Source organism: Zalophus californianus, chromosome 12 (genome assembly GCF_009762305.2).
Source record: "Zalophus californianus isolate mZalCal1 chromosome 12, mZalCal1.pri.v2, whole genome shotgun sequence".
Lineage (NCBI taxonomy): Eukaryota > Metazoa > Chordata > Mammalia > Carnivora > Otariidae > Zalophus > Zalophus californianus.
In genome coordinates, this window is record NC_045606.1 from 77649169 (window position 1) to 77666978 (window position 17810).

The following is a 17810-nucleotide window of genomic DNA, read 5'->3' on the forward strand; positions in this document are numbered from 1 at the left end:
CAGTTTGTTTCCTGAGATTAAGAATTCCTCATATCAGTGAGGTCATATGATACATGTCTTTCTCTGATTGACTTATTTCGCTCAGCATAACACCCTCCAGTTCCATCCACGTCGTTGCAAATGGCAAGATCTCATTCCTTTTGATGGCTGCATAATATTCCATTGTATCTATATATCACATCTTCTTTATCTATTCATCTGTTGATGGACATCTTGGCTCTTTACACAGTTTGGCTATTGTGGACATTGCTGCTATAAACATCAGGGTGCACATACCCCTTCGGATCACTACATTTGTATCTTTGGGATAAATACCCAGTAGTGCAATTGCTGGATCGTATGGTAGCTCTATTTTCAACTTTTTGAGGAACCTCCATACTGTTTTCCAGAGTGGCTGCACCAGCTTGCATTCCCACCAACAGTGTAGGAGGGTTCCCCTTTCTCCACATCCCGGCCAACATCTGTTGTTTCCTGACTTGTTAATTTTAGCCATTCTGACTGGTGTGAGGTGGTATCTCATTGAGGTTTGGATTTGGATTTCCCTGATGCCAAGCGATGTTGAGCACTTTTTCATGTGTCTGTTGGCCATTTGGATGTCTTCTTTGGAAAAATGTCTGTTCATGTCTTCTGCCCATTTCTTGACTGGATCATTTGTTCTTTGGGTGTTGAGTTTCATACATTCTTTATAGATTTTGGATACTAGCCCTTTATCTGATATGTCATTTGTAAATATCCTCTCCCATTCTGTCGGTTGTCTTTTGGTTTTGTGGACTGTTTCCTTTGCTGTGCAAAAGCTTTTTATCTTGATGAAGTCCCAATAGTTCATTTTTGCCCTTGTTTCCCTTGCCTTTGGCGATGTTTCTAGGAAGAAGCTGCTGCGGCTGAGGTCGAAGAGGTTGCTGCCTGTGTTCTCCTTTAGGATTTTGATGGGACTCCTGTCTCACATTTAGGTCTTTCAAGCATTTGGAGTCTATTTTTGTGTGTGGTGTTAGGAAATGGTCCAGTTTCATTCTTCTGCATGTGGCTGCCCAATTTTCCCAACACCATTTGTTGAAGAGACTGTCTTTTTTCCATTGGACATTCTTTCCTGCTTTGTCGAAGATTAGCTGACCATAGAGTTCAGGGTCCATTTCTGGGCTCTCGATTCTGTTCCATTGATCGATGTGTCTGTTTTTGTGCCAGTACCATACTGTCTTGATGATGACAGCTTTGTAATAGAGCTGGAAGTCTGGAATTGTGATGCTGCCAGCTTTGCTTTTCTTTTTCAACATTCCTCTGGCTATTGTATGGTTCCATACAAATTTTAGGATTATTTATTCCATTTCTTTGAAAAAAGTGGATGGTATTTTGATGGGGATTGCATTGAATGTGTAGACTGCTCTAGGTAGCATTGACATCTTCACAATATTTGTTCTTCCAATCCATGAGCATGGAACGTTTTTCCATTTCTTTGTGTCTTCCTCAATTTCTTTCATGAGTATTTTATAGTTTTCTGAGTACACATTCTTTGCCTCTTTGGTTAGATTTATTCCTAGGTATCTTATGCTTTTGGGTGCAATTGTAAATGCGATGTACTCCTTAATTTCTCTTTTCTGTCTTGTTGTTGGTGTACAGGAATGCCACTGATTTCTGTGCATTGATTTTATACCCTGCCACTTTACTGAATTCCTGTATGAGTTCTAGCAGTTTTGGGGTGGAGTCTTTTGGGTTTTCCACATAAAGTATCATATCATCTGCAAAAAAAAAAAGAGTGAGAGGTTAACTTCCTCTTTGCCAATTTGGATGCCTTTTATTTCTTTTTGTTGTCTGATTGCTGTGGCTAGGACTTCTAACATATGTTGAATAGCAGTGGTGAGAATGGACATCCCTGCTGCATTCCTGACCTTAGGGGGAAAGCTCTCAGTTTTTCCCCATTGAGAATGATATTCACTGTGGGTTTTTCACAGATGGCTATGTATGTATGTACCCTCTATCCCTATGCTCTGAAGAGGTTTGATCAAGAAAGGATGCTATACTTTGTCAAATACTTTTTCTGCATCTATTGAGAGGATCATATGGTTCTTGTTCTTTCTTTTGTTAATCTATTGTATCATGTTGATTGATTTGTGGATGTTGAACCATCCTTGCAGCCCAGGGATAAATCCCACTTGATCGTGGTGAATAATCCTTTTAATGTACTGTTGGATCCTATTAGCTCGTATTTTGGTGAGAATTTTTGCATCCACGTTCATCAAGGATATTGGTCTGTAATTCTCCTTTTTGATGGGGTCTTTGGTTTGGGGATCAAGGTAATGGTGGCCTCATAAAATGAGTTTGGAAGTTTTCCTTCCATTTATATTTTTTGGAACAGTTTCAGAAGAATAGGTATTAATTCTTCTTTACATGTTTGGTAGAATTCCCCTGGGAAGCCGCCTGGCCCCGGGCTTTTGTTTGTTGGGAGACTTTTGATGACTGCTTCAATTCTCTTAGTGGTTATAGGTCTGTTCACGTTTTTTATTTCTTCCTGGTTCAGTTTTGGTAGTTGATACATCTCTAGGAATGCATCCATTTCTTCCAGGTTATCTAATTTGCTGGCATATAGTTGCTCATAATATGGTGCTTATAATTGTTTGTATTTCTTTAGTGTTGGTTGTGATCTCTCCTCTTTCATTCATGATTTTGTTGATTTGGGTCATTTCTCTTTTCTTTTTGATAAGTCTGGCCAGGGGTTTATCAATCTTGTTAATTCCTTCAAAGAACCAGCTCCTAGTTTCGTTGATCTGTTCTACTGTTCTTTTGGTTTCTATTTCATTGATTTCTGCTCTGATCTTTATTATGTCTCTTCTCCTGCTGGGTTTAGGCTTTATTTGCTGTTTTTTTCTCTAGCTCCTTTAGGTGTAGGGTTAGGTTGTGTATTGGAGACCTTTTTTGTTTCTTGAGAAAGGCTTGTATTGCTATATACTTTCCTCTCAGGACTGCCTTTGCTGCATCCCAAAGATTTTGAACAGTTGTGTTTTCATTTTCATTGGTTTCCATGAATTTTTTTAATTCTTCTTTAATTTCCTGGTTGACCCATTCATTCTTTAGTAGGATGCTCTTTAGCCTCCATGGATTTGAGTTCTTTCTGACTTTCCTCTTGTGACTGAGTTCTAGTTTCAAAGCACTGTGGTCTGAAAATATGCAGGGAATAATCCCAATCTTTTGGTACCAGTTGAGACCTGATTTGTGACCTAGGATATGATCAATTCTGGAGAATGTTCCATGGGCACTAGAGAAGAATGTGTATTCCGTTGCTTTGGGATGGAATGTTCTGAATATGTCTGTGAAGTCCATTTGGTCCAGTGTGTCATTTAAAGTCTTTATTTCCTTGTTGATCTTTTGCTTAGATGATCTGTCCATTTCAGTGAGGGGGGTGTTAAAGTACCCCACTATTATTATATTGTTGTCCATGTGTTTCTTTGCTTTTGTTATTAATTGCCTTATATAATTGGCTGCTCCCACGTTAGGTGCATAGATATTTACAATTGTTGGATCTTCTTGTTGGATAGACCCTTTAAGTAGGATATAGTGTCCTTCCTCATCTCTTATTACAGTCTTTGTTTTAAAATCTAATTTGTCTAATATAAGGATTGCCACCCCAGCTTTCCCATTAGCATGGTAAATGGTTTTCCACCCCCTCACTTTCAATCTGGGGGTTTCTTTGGGTCTAAAATGAGTCTCTTGCAGACAGCGTATCGATGGATCTTGGTTTTTAATCCAATCTGATAGCCTGTGTCTTTTGATTGGGGCATTTAGCCCATTTATATTCAGGGTAACTATTGAAAGATATGAATTTAGTGCCTTTGTATTGCCTGCAAGGTGACTGTTACTGTATATTGTCTGTGTTCCTTTCTGGTCTATATTGCTTTTAGGCTCTCTCTCTGCTTAGAGGGTCCCTTTCAATATTTCTTGTAGGGCTGGTTTCGAGTTTGCAAATTCCTTGAGTTTTTGTTTGTCCTGGAAGCTTTTTACCTCTCCTTCTATTTTCAAACAGCCTAGCCTAGCTGGATATAGTATTCTTGGCTGCATAATTTTCTCGTTTAGTGCTCTGAAGGTATCATGCCAGTCCTTTCTGGCCTGCCAGGTCTCTGTGGATAGGTCTGTTGCCAATCTAATGTTTCTACCTTTATAGGTTACATATCTCTTCTCCCGAGCTGCTTTCAAGATTTTCTCTTTGTCTCTGAGACTCGTAAGTTTTACTATTAGATGTCGGAGTGCTGACCTATTTTTATTGATTTTGAGAGGGGTTCTCTGTGCCTCCTGGATTTTGATGCCTGTTTCCTTCCCCACATTAGGGAAGTTCTCTGCTATAATTTGCTCCAATATACCTTCGGCCCCTCTCTCTCCTTCTTTTTCTTCTGGGATCCCAATTATTCTAATGTTGTTTCGTCTTATGGTATCACTTATCTCTCGAATTCTGCCCTCATGATCCAGTAGTTGTGTATCTCTCTTTTTCTCAGCTTCTTTATTCTCCATCATTTGGTCTTCTATATCACTGATTCTCTCTTCTGTCTCATTTATCCTAGCAGTTAGTGCCCCCATTTTTGATTGCACCTCATTAATAGCCTTTTTGATTTCGACTTGGTTAGATTTTAGTTCTTTTATTTCTCCAGAAAGCGTTTCTCTAATAATTTCCATACTTTTTTCAAGCCCAGCTAGTATCTTTAAAGTCATGATTCTGAACTCTAGGTCCAACATCGTACTAATGTCTGTATTGAGTAGGTCCCTGGCAGTCGGTACTACCTCTTGTTCTTTTTGTTCAGGTGATTTTTTTCCATCTTGTCATTTTGTCCAGAGGAGAACAGATGAATGAGAGAACAAAATGCTAACAGGGTAACAACGTCCCCAGAAAATATACTCTAAACAAATCAGAAAAGACCTGAAGCTGGGGGGAAAGAAAGGGAAAGAAAAAAGAAAAAGAAAAAGATAAACAAAAACAGAATAAAACAAAAAAAAGACTATGATCAAATATGATCAGGCTGGTGCATAGATCATGCCACACACTAGGTTTTGGGTGTATTTTGGTCTGTTAGAAGAAAATGCCTCCCAAAATTTTAAAGAAAAAAAAACATATATGTACAAAAATAAGGGTTGATACGATGAAGAGATGGAATATGACTGTAAAGATGAAAATTATAAAAAATTTTATAAAAAGAATTGATAAGTTGTTTCAAAAAAAGAAAGAAGAGGATTTAAAAAAAAAAGGGAGATAATGTGATCAGGCAGGAGAGTAGAACAAAGCCCTACACTAGAGATTTAGGGTGTATTTTGATATGTTAGAAGAAACTGTATCTCAAAATTTTAAAGAGAGAACAACTTACATATATATGCCAAAAATAAGGGTAACTACTATGAAGGGATGGAATATGACTCTAAAAATGAAAAATAAAAATTTTTTTTAAAAAAGGGATTGTTAAGATGTTGGTTGAAAAAGGGAAAAAGAAAAATTTTAAAAAAAGACAGTTAAAAAAAATTAACTTTGGAAGACTAAAGAATCATGGTAAAAAAGCCATGGATTCTATGTGCAGTATTCCCCTAGTGCTGGAGTTCTGCCGTTCTCATTGATCGGTAAACTTGGTCTTGGCTGGCTGTTCTTGCTGATCTTCTGGGGGAGGGGCCTGTTGCCATGGTTCCCAAATGTCTTTGCCGGAGGCAGAATTGCCCCGCCCTTGCGGGTCCTGGCTAAGTAATCTGCTCTGGTTTGCTCTCAGGAGCTTTTGTTCCCTGCAAGCTTTCCGTACAGCTTTGGAGGACAAGAGTGAAAATGGTGGCCTCCCAATCTCCGCTGCAGAGGAGCCGAGAACTCAGGGCCCCACTCCTCAGTGAGCCCCAGAGAAAAGCAGTCACTCCCGTCTCCCCGGTCTCCGGCCGCACTCCGCGCTCACCCGGCCTGTGACCAAGCGTTTCTATCTCTGGCACCCGTCCCTGTATGGAGTCTCCAAACCCAGCAGATCCCTGCGGTGCGCTCCCGCGCCGCTCCTCCCGGGGGAGGGAGGGGAGCCTCCCCGGATCTGCCGCTTGTTGGGTCCCTGCTGGAGGCGTAGTGGCCCGACTATGCAGTGGATCACGGTTTATGGAAACCCCGAGCTGAGAGCCCACGCCTTGGCTCCGTCTCTGCAGCCGGCTTCCCCGCTCCGATACCTGGGAGCTCTGCCGCACTCAGGCACCCCCAGTCTTTCTGTGACCCTGAGGGTCCTGAGACCACACTGTCCCGCAAGGGTTCCACCCCCCGCTTAGCCACTGGAGCGATGTCCCTCGGCAGAGCCGACTTCTAAAAGTTCCGATTTTGTGCTCCGCGGCTCTATCACTTGCCAGAAGCGGCCGACGGAGGCCCCCTCCCCCGCCGTCTATCCTCCCGAATATTGCCTCAGATTCACTCCTCCGCATGTCCCTACCTTCCAGGAAGTGGTCGCTTTTCTGTTCAGAGAGTTGTTGCTATTCTTTTCTTCGATCTCCTGTTGAGTTCGTAGGTGTTCAGAATGGTTTGATTCCTATTCAGCTGAATTCCTGAGACCAGACGAAATCCAGGTCTCCTACTCCTCTGCCATCTTGCTTCTCCCCCTCTACCTTACCTTTTATCCCTGGACTACTCAGCACTAAAAAACTTCATCTTCTTATCTCCAATGACCTCACCTCCAATCCACTGGATCCATTCACTGCTCCACCTATTTGTATTACCCATTATCTTGCATTGCTCTCCCAAGATTTTAAACTCTGAAATGCCAGTTGCATTGTCAAACTTCTAAACAAATGGCCTCTCAGTGCCTCTAACTAACCATGATTAAGACTAAATTCATCATCTTGTCATCTAAACTTGTTCATCACATGGTTTTCCATGTTTCTGGTAGCAGCACCATTACTGCCCAATTAACTAATGTTTTAAAACCTCCAAGTCATTACTCTCCCAAGTGCAAATGCTCCTCCATTACCATACTCTTTGAATCTACATTCTGGAATTTAACTAAAGCATTCTAATTCGACCCTTTACTTCCCTCTTCACACCACAAATCTTTCCTATTGCTCTCAGATTGATCTTCCCAATGCCTCACTCTGATCATGGTATTTCTCACTGAAAAGCCTTACCGGCTCCCTTTCTGACTACACAGAATCTAATCCTCTGGTTTGTTATACAAAGCTTCTGACAAGCTTGTGGGTCAGCTGATTAGGATCTCTCTTCCAGCATGATTTCCAACAACTTCCATAAATCAGCCCTCTGCTTCAAACAATTTGTTCTACCTAAAATCATCCATCCATGCTTCTCAGCCCCTCCACTTTTCACTTTGCTGTCCTATTTTCAAGTCCCACTTCAAACACCATCCCCTGCCTTGTAGCCTATTCTAATCTCCCCTCCTTTGAGTCACTAAGGTAAATTTCTCCTCCTCCAAACTTCTGTATCAGTTTCTTCCTCTCTTGTAACACTTTCCTTTTCCTCGTATTTTCATAGAAATGTATAAATATGGCTGATTTTTCATGACAAAATATATAATATAGTGAGACTTTACATTATACATCCCTGTATTAGTTATTCATCCAATGGTTTGAAATGTTTATTGAGCACCTCACATGTGCTAGGTGATGGGGATAAGTAATGAACAAGATGGCTTTGTCCCTACCCTCTCAGGGCTTCATTTATATGAAAGACTGTTGATAAGCAAATGACTAAGTAGCTGACTAAAACTATGATAATACTAAAAATAAAAAGTATACAATGTTATATGAATATATAGGAAGTGGACATATATAATAATTTTGCTTTATACTTCAAAACACCCTTTCAAAATGGAGTCATATTTAGTCTAGCTTAAAGGTATTTGCTAGTTTACTGGAAACTATTTTCCTTGATTTATGGCATGATCTGGCCATGATGAGTAAAGACAATAATATCTGAAGGGCGAAATAGGAAATTAAATTTCACCTCCTGGGCAAGCGTAACTGACTAATTTAGCTGCAAACCTAAGGCAGAAGTATAATACTGCATTTTTCTTCCTGTTGTTTTACTCTAGAGCAGCTATTTTCTGCTTTTACCAGTCAGTTGCATGGAGCCATCCATCAATCATGGCCAGTAATCTCCAACAAAATAAGAAGAGCAAAAATATAAAGAGGCAAGTGATTCATCACGAAGCCTGATGCCAGCTGTAAGGGAAAAAGCCCTTTCTGACTTAGAGCTAGCAGGCACAAAGGCACATTATTCCCAAAGGAACTATGACTTGAAATTTCTGAATGGGCTCACCACCAGTCTCAGCTGGTAGCCTGCTATACTATGCATGCACAGGCGTGTAAACTCTTCAAATATTTTTTTTTCCTCCAGTGTTGGAACTGTTCCTGGTATTTCTATAATCATCAAAAGACAAGGTTAGATTTTCATTTTTGTTTTCTCCTACTGCATTAATGCTTCTAATTGCGAGAGTATGACGTTACCTCCGGCTCTCTGAAACAGGGCTTCATTTCTCAAACACAAGGTACCAGATATATTTTGGCACCTACGAATGTCAGTACAGGGGTACTGAGAATAACAAGTTACAGGCAATTCATAGACATATAAATGGAAGCAAGAAGGCCACCATCAAGGCCACTTTTATAATGTGGCATGCGGGTGAAAGAAGGGACACTAGGAGAGAAAGCAACATTCTAGGTAGAGGCTGCCCCATTGGGAATGAGACTGCCTAACAGAATTACTCACACAAAAGGTTACTAGAGAGAACTAGTTATTCTATGGCCTGAATTGAAAGGAAAATGCAGTGAACTAATAAAAGCCATTGTCATTGTGTCCTATAATTAAATGTCATTTACACGAACTTAAGGACTATGACGAACACATAGGGCATATAAGAAATTGTCCGCAATGAGCCATGAAAGTTGCCTCTGCAACCAGGGGTAAAGGGGGAATGGAAAAATAAAATATGCTTTTCCATGCATGTCCCCCTTTTTCTTAGGGAAAAAAAAAAGAGAATTTTTGTGGCAAGCATATTGGAGACATTGTTGAAGAACAGTTCCTCTTCACATAAAGGTTACCTCTGTAAAGCTGCCAAGGTCAGTGCCCTGGTGGATTATCTGCCAAGTAAGTGCCAGTTGTGGAATCTATACTGTGGCAGGCATGGGGGCAGGCGGCGTTCTCCCACCCTCCTTATGAATCACCGTTCTTTGCTCCTTTGTACGAGGGTTGCCACTTTTCCCACTCGCTGCCCTCCCTTCTCATTGGAGAGGTCTCTTTCCTCACATATGAGCTGAATGTTCCGTTGTTTGCCAGGAAGCCGGGCTTGCTGAATGCTGATTTCATGGAAGTCCCACAAGACAGGCAAACAGTAATTTCTAAGCAATCTACATAAAAAGTGACGTTACAAAATATAAAGTGCTCAACTTGGGCCATGATGCATCATTTGTGCTATTTTAGAGGAGGGGAGGAATATACATATACAGAATACAGATAGAGATACATACACATATACACACAGATGCACATATATATGTATAAAATATATATATAACATATACATAGACTTTTCCCATATATATATATATACACATATATATATACATATTCATGTTTTTATTTCCATTTTTTGGTTGAGTGCTTTAAATGGCTTTGTCTTTTATATCCAATGACTTATTTTTTTCTTTTTATAAAGAACCACAAAAAAGGGTAACTTCAAACTAGCTGTTCCATTTTTCAAATCTCTTCTTCAGTATATTCAGAACACTTAATATCCAATTTCTAGGATATAATATGATGAAGAGAAATATTTCATTTTTTTATTTTGACATATAAAATGAAAAGGGCCGTTCAAAAAAGTATATAAATATTCAATGAAAGATACTCTCCTAATATACAAGATATCTTCATAGTTATCTGGATACTGTATTCCTTTCCATAGTCCTCAAATGTAAAAATGTTTAGCATATGTCATCTATAACTATGACCCTTTGGGCATTTATTCAAGTTATTTTTATGCTGAGACTTAACAGAAATTAAAAGGAGATTAGGTAATGCTTGTAGTAAGCTGTGTCTTTTTTTCTATAAATAGCTCCACAAGGTGAACTGTCACTTACCTTTAGGTCATCGGTCATTAAGGTGCGTGTGGCTTGATAAATTCACAGGGCAAACACTGCTTGACTATAATGACTTGTTTTTACAGGGCAGAAGGAACGATTTCAGAGTTATATTTTGAATAACACATGTTCATAGGTATAATTCTTCAAAACCCTGGAAAACACAGATTGCCTATAATGAAAAGCATCCCTTAGTATATCTTAATGTCAATTGTCTATATTGTGCTAAAACACAAACTATGTCCAATTTTCCTCACCCTGATGTCACACACCTTCTTAATGATGAAGTAATAAAACTACCCCAAATTGTCCTATTTAATGTTATATGCTCCCATATAATTTTAATTGTACAATTTCACACAAAAGAGGGAAATGTATTTGTTGAAAAATTCAATACCCAGCTGACATTAAGTTGCAAATTGTGACAAGGACAACCATTGAGAAATGAAATATCCATGTTAGTAGTAATATGATTCCACTATAGACATTTTTCATAGTTATTATTCATTTTTCCCACTGTTTTCACTAATGAAGCCAATAAAAGCCATCAAAATTAAATCTGATGGGTAGTCAGATCACTCAGAATCTGAGTGAAATAAAGACTTAGTGTAAGCCTGCCTGTTCAGCTCAGCTCAGATCTACAAACAGCTAAGAGCCATTTGGCACTCTGTTGGCAATCTTGGCAGAGATTTGAAAGATTGAATAGAGATGAATTCTTAATGACTTCCTAACATTTAGGTGGGGGGCTTTTTCCAGAAGAAGATTGAGACACAAGAATTACAATTACAGAATAAGGGAATTGGGTACTTTGAGAACTTCCCCTCAGGATGTAAACAGAAGTCAGTTGTCAGCAGACTGTAAGATTCTGCCATTAGATTTAAATGAAAACAAAGGAGTTCTCAATATACATTTAAAACATTAGTTTCTTTTAGGGGCACCTGGGTGGCTCAGTCAGTTAAGTGTCTGCCTTCAGCTCAGGTCAAGATCTCAGGGTCCTGGGATTGAGCCCCATTTGGATGGTTCTATGCTCAACAAGGAGTCTGCTTCTCCCTCTCCCTCTGTGCTCTCTCTCAAATAAATAAAATCTTTAAAAAAATTAAAATATTAGTTTCTTTTGAACAAAGAGCATTCGTGTTGGTTGTCTTCTGAGACTTCTTAAGATATTTAAAGACAGCTATGCTCCCTTCTGGAGTCTTCTCCAGCCTAGGTTATCAATTTTCCTTTCTGATAAATTTCAATTGGAAATTACATTGATATTCGATATTTGGTCCTAATGCTATGAATCTCTAGGTGGTCAAATTTGAATTTTAAGGAGCTAAAATATTACGTGCTAGATTAAGTATCCTTTGCCCAGTCTGTATATTTTGGAAAGTTGTTTGAAAATAAGAGTCATCACCAACCATGAGTTTCAGAATGAGAATATCTTTTCCTGTGAAACCACATTTTCCTAGGGCACCTGGGTGGCTCAGTCGTTAAAAGAGTCTGCCTTGGGCTCAGGTCATGACCCCAGGGTCCTGGGATCGAGCCCCACATCGGGCTCCCTGCTCAGTGGGAAGCCTGCTTCTCCCTCTCCCACTCCCCTTGCTTGTGTTCCCTCTCTTGCTGTGTCTCTCTCTGTCAAATAAATAAAAATCTAAAAAACAAACAAACAAACACATTTTTCCTTAAGTCAGATTGGTCATACCAATATGGAAGGCAATCGCCACAAGAGGCTATTTAGCACTTGAACTGTGGCTAGTTCAAGTTGATGTACCATATGAATATAAAATACACACCAGATTTTGAGAATGTCATATGAAAAAAGAATAAAGATACCTCAATACACTTTTTATATTGATTACATGTTGAAATGATATTTTAGATATGTCATGTTAAATAAAATATATTATTAAAATTAATTCCAATTGTTTGTTTTTAGTTTTAAAAAGATGGCTGCTAGAAAATTTGGAATTACATATGTGGCTTACATTGTATATTATGAGATGGTGCTGGTGTACATAGCTGTAGCTAATAACATAGCTGCAAATCCTGAGGAAATCACTCAATGTCTTTTGCCCAGCCCAATTTATACCTTCCATGCAGCCTACAGGGATATTTTGTCTGGGAGATCTATGAAGATCATGGTAGGCAGAATCATTTAACATGCAAAAGATGGGGCACCTGGGTGGCTCAGCCGTTAAGCCACGGGCCTTTGGCTCCAGTCATGATCCCAGGGTCCTGGGAGTGAGTCCTGAATCAAGCTCCCTGCTCAGCACGGAGCCTGCTTCTCCTTCTCCCTCTGCCTCTCCCTCTGCCTCTCCCCCTGTTCGTGCTTGCTTGCACTCTCTCTCTCTCTAATAAATAAATAAAATCTTTTAAAAATAAACAAAAACATACAAAAGATGGCCCTCAAATCAGTAGTACTGTTATGTTCTTCAGAAAAGAAGGGTCCTTAATAATTGAAGTGTTGGGCATAATCACTGACTTATCCAGGTCCCAAGAGGGCCCTGGGACCACAAGCACATCTCAAAACGGGAACAGGAATTCATTATATGAAAACAATCCCTTTAAAATAAACACACAAAACTACAAAATTTTCTGAACATTGAACTTATCATTTTTTACTCTCAGAGAGCTCCATTTCTGGCTTCTACAGTTTAAAAGGGCAGAATACAAGGACTTTCTATTAGTGTGGTGTCTACATCTTCAAATATTTGGTAAAGTAAGTACATTTTCAAACAATTTTTCATTTTTGGTTTAAATGCCTCTATATTTCCTTAGATCTTTGTCTCCAAAATCATACTGACATTCCCCATGTATCCCACAGCACTTTTTCCTTTACTGGTCATTATATGAACTAGTAACAAGTCATGAGAGATTTAGACTAGGAAAAAAATTCTCTTTCCATAAGGACAGATTTTGATTTGTTGAGATAACTTTCTAGGCCTAAGAGGAAGCCACTCCTCTCAGGATGCCACATCACAAACAAGGTTGACTGTGTGGCCCCAATCAGTTATTTTCCTGCTTTTCCTCTTCCTTGTTCTTTATTCTTTATCCTATAAAAGCTTCTTGCCAATGGCCTCATTTTGCACTTCTTCAAAAGGAGACTACCAGCTTCATGAAATGTTAAATGAAGTTTATCACCTAAACTGTCATCTTTATTTTTTAACAGAATTAATGATTATATTTTCTTTACACATAAGTAAAAACTTTGCCAATTGCTAGTTTATGTTCAATTCTAAAAGATGTATGTCGTGTTTTTAAGCTAACACCTTATTCTACTTATTTCATTTAATCCATATCACAACTTTGTAAATAAGCATTGGTGTCCTCATTTTACAGATGAGGAAACTAAAGACCAACATGGTCAATAATTCACCCATATTCATAGTCTGTGCAAATGAAGGTCTATCTGGCTCCAAATTTGTTCCCTTTAATCATGTAACTCCACTGCCTTTCAGTGTATGAATTATGCACACCAAAACCAGATGGTGCATATGTTCTAAATTTGCAAAACATTTCATCCGCCTAGTGAAACGTGTGAACAAGAAGAGGACATGATTAGTCATCCTTTAATGTAAAAATGTTGGATTGCACAAAGGGTACCCTTTTCCTCAAACACAGAACAAGAAACTTGATAAAAATATGTAGCTCAAACCAACTGTATTTTTAATAGAATAACAAACCTAAGAACCAAGAGAATATAAAATAGCTAAAAAGCAGAGAATTATAGGTAAGTTATCAATTTAAAAATTTGTCTTTTCCTACTTAATACCAAATGCTTTGTATTCATTTCTATCTATATACACTTTTTAAATATTTATGTTTGACTCACAAAGAGCAATGTATACATGTCATATGATTTTGCCTTCAAATACTACTTTTATGCCTTTTTTTCTTTGAGAATTTCTACTAAAATTGCCTTTAGAATGAGTGAATTTTTCCTTTTGGCCATGGAATCCATCTGTTGGTGTGTACAAAGCCAGAGGGCAATTAACAGAAAGACTAGGATAGAATTTCACTGGAACAAGTAGGGAATATTTCTGATCATTTTTTGAGTAATTTGCTCTTTTTAAACAAATATACCTGGCTTAATATAAATTAACAGCTGGTCAGTGCATGACACAATAAAATAATAACAAGTTCCACCCACAAACTAACAGATTGCATTTTAGGTACTAAAAAAAGGCAGTCAAATTTACTGATTAATTTTTCAGTATCAGGAAAAAAAGACTTTTTGCATGTTTTTTAAGGACTGTATTAAATATAACTTTATTTTTTTAAAGATTTTATTTTTAAGTTATCTCTACACCCAACATGGTGCTTGAACTCATGACCCCAACATCAAGAGTCACATGCTCTACTGATTGAGCCAGCCATGTGCCCCTAAATATAGTTTTAAAGTAAATAAATTAACTTTGACACATAAATTTTAATGTATGTATATATTAATTTAAAGAGTAAGCTCCTTCTAGATTCTAAATTGTTTCCAATAGTTTCATGTAGGTCATCTCCTCTCCTTCCATCCCATCTTTTGCCATTAAATTATATGTTCCTTTAATATCCAAGCCATGCCTTCTTTTGTTTATTTTTTTAACAATCTGTGACACAGTAAGAAATATATATTTGATCTCTGTCCCCTGTTCACGGCAAAAGCTCCCAAAACCCTTAGAATTTCCTGAGTGATAAAGATGAGAGGGGCATTTTTGTTACTTACGATACGCCCTGCTTAATAATACCTGAATTTATGCTAATGAGGTGATTCTTGCAAAATGGAGACTGGTTGCCAAAGGAACCAACTGTGTGATTAGAAGGTTGGAATTTTCAACCCCAACTCTTTAGCTCCAGGGAAAGGAGAGGGGCTAGAGGTTTACTTAATTACCAATAGCCAATCATTTAATCAATCGTGCCTATATAATGCAACCTCTATAAAAATCCTAAATTAAGTGGTTTGGAGAGCTTCTGGGTAGTTGGACATATGGAAGTGCTGAAAAGGTGCCATGCCAGGAGATGACATAGAAACTCCACGCCCCTTCCCCACAGCTTGCTCTATACTTATCTTCCATTTGGTTGCTCCTAGGTTATATCCTTTTTAATAAGCGGGTAATAGTAAAGTACTTTCTTGAGTTCTGTGAACTGTTCTAGCAAATTATCAAACCCAAGAAGGGGGGGTGTGGGAACCCCTGATTTATAGTCAGTTGGTCAGAAATACCAGAGGTCTGAACTTTCAAGTGGCTTCGGAAGTGGGGGGGACAGTCTTGTGGAACTCTTAGCTTTAACCTGTGGAGTCTGCACTAACTCCAGGTAGTTAGTTTCAGAAGTATTGTGAGTAGAGAAATGTTTTTTTTCTTTTACTACCCCTAGTCTATAAGATTTAACACAGGAGCAACTATAAAAATACTCACTTCAAATGTTTGAATGTATGCATGAATAAATGACTGAAACAAACAATATAAACAATAAGGAAAATCAGTGTAAACCTAACATATGGAAGAAAACTTTAAGTTAAGCTAAACACTTTTGGACTATAGAGAATCAACTCAAGGAATACAATATATGAAATTAAACATTATCATTGTCTTTCATTTTTTTCCTTTAGTCCTCTTACAAAAAGGTCTATTGATTCCTAGGGCCTCACACAAATACAATTTTTATAACCTAGCATATGAAATAATATGTTAGCTATAAATGTATTAAAATATTTGCCTACTTTTCAAAAAAAATATTTGCCTACATTTCCATATTTGAATTATCTTAGTATTTTTATTTGCTTTTATTTTTATTTGTTTTAGCCACTGTATTTTTTTTAGCCACTGTATTTTACTTGCTTTTAGATGCTTTGTACAAAGCTTTGCACAGTGGCGGTATCGTAGCCAATGAGGTTTATCCAAGGCGCATTACTGCTAATAGATGCTTTCTACAGAGACCTGATCCAACTTCAGTAAAATAATGGCATAAAATGCCCTAGCTTTCCTAGTATGGGTTGAAGGTAAAGAAGTAAACTTGTGGTTATTCAATATTGCTTATTATTTAGTCTTTTATGTTTTTTTTTAGATGATAGTGGCTTCATAAAATGTATTTTTTTAAATAATGAACACCAGTGAGCTTTATTTGGGGGGGGGAGGGGCAGAGGGAGACAGAGAATCTTTAGCAGGCTCCACACTCAGAGCAGAGCCCAACGGGGGACTTGATCTCACAACCCTGAGATCATGACCTGAGCCAAAATCAAGAGTCAAACGCTTAACTGCCTGAGCCACCCAGGTGCCCCAAAATATATTTTAAAACATTGGATCTTTGGGTATTTTTTATCCTTGGGGTTTAGGCGTCAGGGTGAAGAGAAGGGGTATGTGACCAGTGGCTGTGATGGGCAAAAGGAGGCTCCATTTATCATGAATGAGCACAGACCTATTGGTATTTCTTACTTGCATTTTATGATTTAGGTTATTTATTAACTCAGGGAGAATTAGCATCTTCACGAATTGCATCTTTGTAATCTAGAACATAGTAGTACATTTCCATTTTTTCAAATATTCTAGACTTTATGGGTATGTGTGTCTCTTGAAGAGCTTTTTAAAATTCTTCAGATAAATTGTGCACATTTTATGTTAAATTATTCCTACCTACATTATCTTTTAGCTGTTTTTGAAAATCTCTATTTTCTTTATCCATCCTTTTATTTTTAACTTTTTAATCACTTATTTAGTATGGTGGTCTAAGTCCTATTAAATTATTTGACATCTTCTCTCTTCGCATATCTTAATTATTCATCCTGTTGTCTGTTTTCTTAGTTTTTGGTGTATGTTTCTCCTGAAAACTGAGAAGTGTTATATTCTTTTCTACTTGTTACCTATATAACTTTATGTATTAAACTTATCGTGTTCATTTGGGGCGATATATTTCTAAATTTCCTTCTGAAAATTATTAATATATTTTATCTGTACCCCCATTTCCTTCTCCAACTTATTTTAGGTACTTTTAATACCTTAATATATTTCTTAGTTTTTGCATTTGTGCTGATATAGTTATATATACCTTAACTGGTTTACAGGCTTACAATTGTTATCTTCAGCTAATAAAAATAAGGAAATTGGTGCATTGACAGCAGCTCCCATTTTCTTTCTCCTTTGCCTCCTACTGTTTTTTTTATTAGATCATCACCTTCCCTGCCTTCTAATTTTTCCTTCAGTTATGTTGTGGCTCTCAACATTGGCTGCCCTTTAAAGTCACCTGTGCAGATTTTTAAACATACCAATGACTGGGCTCCAGCCCAGAACTATTAAAGAAAAACCCACAGACATGGATTTGGGGCACTGGTAGGACTTAAGAGTTCCATAGGTGGTTCTAATAAACAGCCAGGCTTGAGAACCACTGATTCACATGATGATATTATTTTACTATTTTCATTCACTCTGCCAATTTGGTTTCCATTTTCCAGTGCCTCACCGTTTCTTCCCATACTCTTCCACAGAGTGGCAGTTTTCTTTTTTATGTTTTTCGTGGTGAAAGCTTGACAGTTTTCTAGTGTTTCACAACAACAATTTCTGATGAAGGTTTTGCTTTTATGAATTTGTTTTCCTGTTCCCTTCCTTCCATTTTGTGGTAGTATCTCCAATTAAACCCTCTGTTGACTCTTATTTCATATTTTCAGGAGGTGAGTTTTTTTCTGGGAAAGAGTTCCACTGATGAAGGTTTCAAAGACATATAACATGTATGGTAGCACAACATCCTTTGCATAGAAAGGCTCTGTGCTTGGTTTAATACTCTGT

At 37.9% G+C, this 17810-nt stretch overlaps 1 long non-coding RNA gene across 1 annotated transcript in view; it reads right to left on the reverse strand.

Moving 5' to 3' along the window:
* Window positions 1-17810, reverse strand: part of LOC113911479 — a 41004-nt gene that overhangs the window by 9177 nt on the left and 14017 nt on the right. Inside the window, exon 2 of the long non-coding RNA XR_003516486.1 lies at window positions 10066-10219. This is a non-coding gene — a long non-coding RNA (uncharacterized LOC113911479). The remainder of the gene's footprint in view (window positions 1-10065; window positions 10220-17810) is intronic.